Genomic DNA, 5,963 nt, shown 5'->3' on the forward strand with positions numbered 1-5,963 from the left:
ACTCGTCTGCCTCATCGAGCACCTACTGAAGCCACTGCAAGCACCATTGCCCAAAGGCCTCGAAAGCGTTCTCGCGTTCTCAATGACCGAGAACTTCTTGTGGCCCTTCATCAGAAACAGGATAAACATCACTTTTGGCTCAAAAGACAGATGCAAAGCCTCTTGGTGGATGTCAATCACATTCGTAACCTTGCCACCAAGAATGCCTTTGTTGCTCATGAAACTTGCCGGCGATCATGGAAGAGCTTGACCCTGCTTAGTGCTGAAGCAGATCTTCAAGACGATGGCTTCAATGAAAGATTCCAGTTTGACTCCACTCCTCCACGGAGTGCTGTCCTACGTCGCACTCCATCTCTTGAAGACTCAGTCTGAATATTCTTCCTCCGCGGCAACTGTCAATGCCAGAGTGATCGATGACGAAGATGATGCTACTTCACCACCTCCTACTACTGCACGCATCGACACTGCACCAAGTTCATCTGCACCGCCAAACAACAACGACAACCCTACTGCTTCACCTACTCCTCACGAGGACGAGTAGACGCTCTATGTCTTCAAACCTTTTTGGTCATTACTGACAAAAGGGGGAGAAGCATATGAGTTGATAGTCTTCAAGCGGGTTCATATGGGCGGTTGCATTATATTTTGCCTCGTGCTTACAACTCTTGCCTTTTAAAACATTTGGTTCTTTGAGTTGTAACACCTAAACTTGATGGTCGTCTGCTACTTATTTGCTTTACTGTGATGCGATGATAACTTCCGCACTTAGATCATCCTGCAGACGTCCATTTTTCATTATGCATGTCATCCTATTTGCTATATCATTTCATGCATGATGAATTATCTTCATAAGTTGAAGGGGATCTCCAGAAGTACAACCTGCCATGTGCATTTGCATTCCAAAAGCAAAATTACTTATATGCACATCTTCAGGGGGAGCCCTTGCTACTTATGAAGACAATTTCCTATCCTTTACAATTTCACATACTTTATCCCCGTTGAAAACTTCAACCAGTTTGTCATCAGTCACCAAAAAGGGGGAGATTGTAAGTGCATCTAGTGCCACCCCTAGTTGGTTTTGGAGTATTGACGACAAAGTTGGTTGAGGGACTAATGCGTTTGTGAGAATTGCAGGATAACGCAGGTAGTGTCCCTCATTGATTCGGTTTACCTACCGGAGATGACCCCTAAAAATGTATGAAGACATTGAAGATAATGGTGGTATGAGAAGATATTCATATTGAAGACTATGACATGAGAAAACATTGCGTGAAGACTATGGAGCGCGAAGACTGTGTGGTTTCGTTGTTTCCTTTTCTTCTTTGTTGAGTCATAGGAACCACCGTACTATTAAGTGGGGTCCAAGTGAACTAAGTCAGAGTGACTGAAGTGATGCTCAACCCAAATCATATGTCTTCGAGCGAAGACAATGAGAGCAAATCTTATCCAGAGCTGGATGAGTCAGCTTTGCTTGTAGCCCAAGTAAAGTTGTCGCGTGTGTTTGAAATCTGACCATTGGAACACGTGTCAGTTCCTTAGTGACCCAGGGTCATTTTGGACAAATCAGGTCGGGTTGCCTTGTGGCTATAAATAGCCCACCCCCTACACCATAAATTGGTGGCTGCTCAGAGTTAGTAGACGGCTTTTGTCGTTTTGAGAGCAACCCACCTCGAAGCCCTTGAGAGAGAAATCCTTGCAAGGACAAAGCCCAAACACCCAGAGCCAAAGAGTGTTAGGCATCACTGAAGTCTTTCTGTCTGTGTGACCTGAAGACTTATTACACTTAAGGACTGTGTATCCTCCAGCCGGTTAGGCGTCGCGTTCTGAGCATCCAAGAGTCATTGTGGATTGCCGGTGAACGAAGTCTGTGAAGGTTTGGAAGTCTACCTTGAAGACTTACCAGAGTGATTGGGCGAGGACTGGGTATCCTTAGCTCAAGGGGAATAAGGTGAAGACACGGTCTTCTGAGTTAAATCTCAGCCTCCCTAACCAGACGTACAGTTGTCACAGCAACTGGAACTGGTCCAACAAATCCTGTGTCTTCAACAAGCGACTGGTTCTATCCCTTTCCATCCTTTACTTAAGTTTGTCTTCATGAAGTCGTTGCCTATCTGTGTATCTGTGTATCTGTTTGACTTCATTGCTTGACTACTACTGTTGATTGGCTTCACACTATCTTCCATCCTGATCCTTACTACTTAGCTGCTATTAGTCCTGTACTTTCACATCATTGCATATTTGACTATGGCTTGCCTATGGTAGTTTATCTTCCGCTGCATATCAACTAGGTCATTTCTGTTGTTTGTCTTCGAAACTTCTAAGTTTTGAAGACTTTCATTAAAATTGCCTATTCACCCCCCCCTCTAGTCAATACTAGCACTTTCTACTACCCCTGATATGAAGTCTGTCACTGGTCCGGATTCGGCCGTCTTAACAGGCTTGGCCTCTATCCATTTGGTGAATTTATCCACCATGACCAATAGGTATGTTTGCTTGTGGGTTCCTCCTTTAAGGGGTCCAACCATGTCAAGCCCCCAGACCGCGAATGGCCAGGTGATGGGTATAGTTTTGAGGGCGGTGGGTGACATGTGGCTTTGATTAGCAAAGAGCTGGCATCCGACGCATCGTTGGACTAAGTCCTGAGCATCTGCCCGGGCCTTCGGCCAATAAAATCTTGTACGGAACGCCTTGCCTTCAAGGGCCCGGGTTGTGGCGTGGTGCCCGCCGAGTCCGGCATGGCATCCCCTAATCCGGGACTCCCTCAACCGTTAATTTATAGAGGGCCTTTTGATTGAAAAACGCGAAGAACTCCTCAAATGGAACATTCATCAGTTCAATTCCAATGAGATCATGCTCCTCTCTAACTCTTAGCATCAAAATATTCCTCCCCTCAGACTCTCTGCAGTTTTTCATGTACCAATCATGGAATCTTTGCATCATCGTTGTTAGAGATCTTTCATCTTTGACGAGAGGCTTCCCGTACTCATATTTGTGTTTGACTACCTCCAAGAAATCATAATGTACATCATCGGGCAGGTAATCTCCAAGATCGTTATAACCGAGCACCATCCCCGGATCTTTAGCGACGATATCGCTAGAAACCTGGAGCGGGGGGTACGATTGGTTCACTTGTTCGCCGAGCTGGGAAATTTTTTTCCCAGCTCGTCGTTCTGCTAACCTTTGATCACTCACAGTACTTCCTGACCGCTCCACTTCGATAAATTACTTTTCAATAATGCGCTCATAGTTGCCTTTCGTCGGAGACTTTGGTGGTTTTTTCAGGGCAGCAAGAGTACGCTTCACTTTTACTGGATCTATCTTCTCCTCCGGAGGTGGATGTTTCTTTGCTTTCACCCCTTCAAAGAAGTTCTTCACTTCGGCTCTCACGATCTTCGTGTTTTCCTCCAGGCTCCTCTCGTATGGTAACTTCTCTGGAGTCTTCAAAGAAGGACCAAATCTGTATTGTGTCCCGCCTTTGGCTGTACTGCTAGACGCCGGAGCAGACAGAGCAGTTGCGGCTGTCTTTCCTTTCTTACAAGGCAGAGGAGAAGGACTACGACGCGCCAGAGCAGTCGGAGCGGGGGCGGGTCTCTTCCGCCCTTGTTGACGAGGCAGAGAAGGAGGAGGCTGGCTGCTCGGGTGCGCCGGCGCAGGCGGAGAAGGAGGCAGAGTGCCTCCACGCACCGGAGAAGGAGTCTGAGTGCCCTGATCACTCGCCGGAGGAGGAGGCGGAGTGCCCTGACTCGCCGGAGGAGGAGGAGAAGGCGGAGGCGTCCAGTTCGGAAGGTTGATGAGATCCTTCCGCCATAGGCATGGAGTCTTCAGAGAAGAACCCAGCCGAATCTCCCCTTCACCCGTAGGGTGGTCAAGCTCGAGGTCCACAAATCCGTCCGTTATTTCATCCACCATCACCCTAGCATATCCTTCTAGAATCGACCGGCAGTGGTAGGTTGCGCTAGGTTCAGTAGGGAAAACAGAGCCAACAGCCGCCTTGACTTTGAATTTCATCCATTGCGTCATAAGGTGGCAATGTTGAGACTCTGTGATAGCATCCACGGGGTAGCTAGCAGGAGTCATGAAGATAGGCTCCAGCTAAAGCTGCTAGGTGGAAGCCACGCTGCTTCTGCGCTGAGATGGCGGGGTAGCTTCACGGGAAGTTTCGGCAGGTCATTTGCTGCGATTTGCTTCTCGTTCCTCTAGCCCTTGTACCCTTGCGTGCAGTGCCTGCAGTTGGCTATGCTCCACTTTCTTCCTCCTCTCCTGGCATTTATAACCCCATGCGTCCGGAAACCCAGCCTTCCACGAAACGGAGCCTGGCGTGCCTCGTGTCCGTCCAGGGTGCTCAGGATTCCCGAGGGCCATTGTGAGCTCATCCTTCTCTCTGTCTGGAACGAACTTCCCTTACTGTGCTGCCTCGATATACTCCTGAAGCCTCGTGACAGGTATTCGCAGTTGCTCGTCCGTCCAAACGCACTTCCCTGATACAGGGTCCAAGGTTCCGCCAACCCTGAAGAACCAAATCCGGGAACGGTCTTGGCCAGTTCAATTTCTCTGGTTCGACCCCTTTATCAATCAGGTCATTGTCAGCCTTGGCCCACAACGGTCGGGCTTTGAGGTAGCCACCTGACCCCGTGCGATGGTGATGCTTCTTCTTCACAGCATTTTTCTTGTTTGTCGTTGACATCTTCTTAATCTTGTCCAATGTCTTGTGGGCCACAAATGCAGGCCAGTGATCTCTAATCTTCTCATACCGACCGGTGAATTCTGGTGTAATTTCTTTGTCGAAAAACGTTGTTTTCAGCTCATTCTTCCACCTCCTGAATAGTTCTGCCATCTTCTTAAGAGCATGAGACTTGATCAATTGCTCTTTAACTGGCTTCTCCGGATCCTCCTCTGGCGATAGGGTGAAATTTTCCTTAAGCGTTGTCCAAAGATCTTCTTTCTGCATATCGGAGACATAAGACACCTCAGGGTCTTCCTTCTTAGGCTTTAACCATTGGTGGATACTGATCGGGATCTTGTCCCTAATAAGAACCCCGCACTGATAAGAAAATGCTTCATTTGTCCGGATGGGTTCAATCGGCTTGCCATCGCGCGCGATTGCTGTGATCTCAAACCTTTCATCCGAGTGCAACTTTTTCTTCAGGCCTCATCTCTTTACCGAAGTTGTGCTCGATCCAGAGGGCTACAAAAAAGAAGAAAGACGAGAGTTAATTAATATGTGTACATACAAAAACAATGAATGCATCAATGTAACGCCCCGGATCCGATGCGCCAGGTGTCTGCCAGTTATTCGCCGCCGTTGCCACGTCATTTGCTTGCGTGTTGCATTTTATCATGTCATCATGTGCATCTCATTTTGCATACGTGTTCGTCTCATGCATCCGAGCATTTTCCCCGTTGTCCGTTTTGCAATCCGGCGCTCCTATGTCATCCGGCGTCCCCTTCTTTCCTCTCTTCGTGTGCGGGTGTTAAACTTTCTCGGAATGGCCCGAGTCTTGCCAAGTGGCCTTGGTATAGCACCGGTAGACCGCCTGTCAAGTTTCGTGCCATTTGGAGGTCGTTTGATACTCCAACGGTTAACCGGGTAACCGCAAAGCCCTCTTTGAGTTGCAGCCCAACACCCCTTCCAAAGTGGCCCAAAACCCACCTAACTCCCCTCCATGCTCTCGGTCGTTCAATCACGATCGCGTGGGCGAAAACCGTTCCTCATTTGGACACTCCTAGCTCCTTCTACCTATATATACACCTTCCCCTCCGAATTTTCGGGTCCAAACCCCCGAAACCCTAGCTTTCGTCCTCCTCCCGCAGCCAGACATGTCCGTCCAGCCGCCAGACATGTCCAACCGCCCCCTCGCCCACTCCCACGCTGCCACGTGGCCCCGGCCCGCCGAGCCCGCTCCCGGCCCCCGCGGCCCGCTCCGCCGCCTGCTCGCCTCCGCGCCCGCCGCCGTCTCGCCGGC

This window comes from Triticum dicoccoides, chromosome 4B, assembly GCF_002162155.2.
Source record: "Triticum dicoccoides isolate Atlit2015 ecotype Zavitan chromosome 4B, WEW_v2.0, whole genome shotgun sequence".
NCBI classification, from domain to species: Eukaryota; Viridiplantae; Streptophyta; class Magnoliopsida; order Poales; family Poaceae; genus Triticum; species Triticum dicoccoides.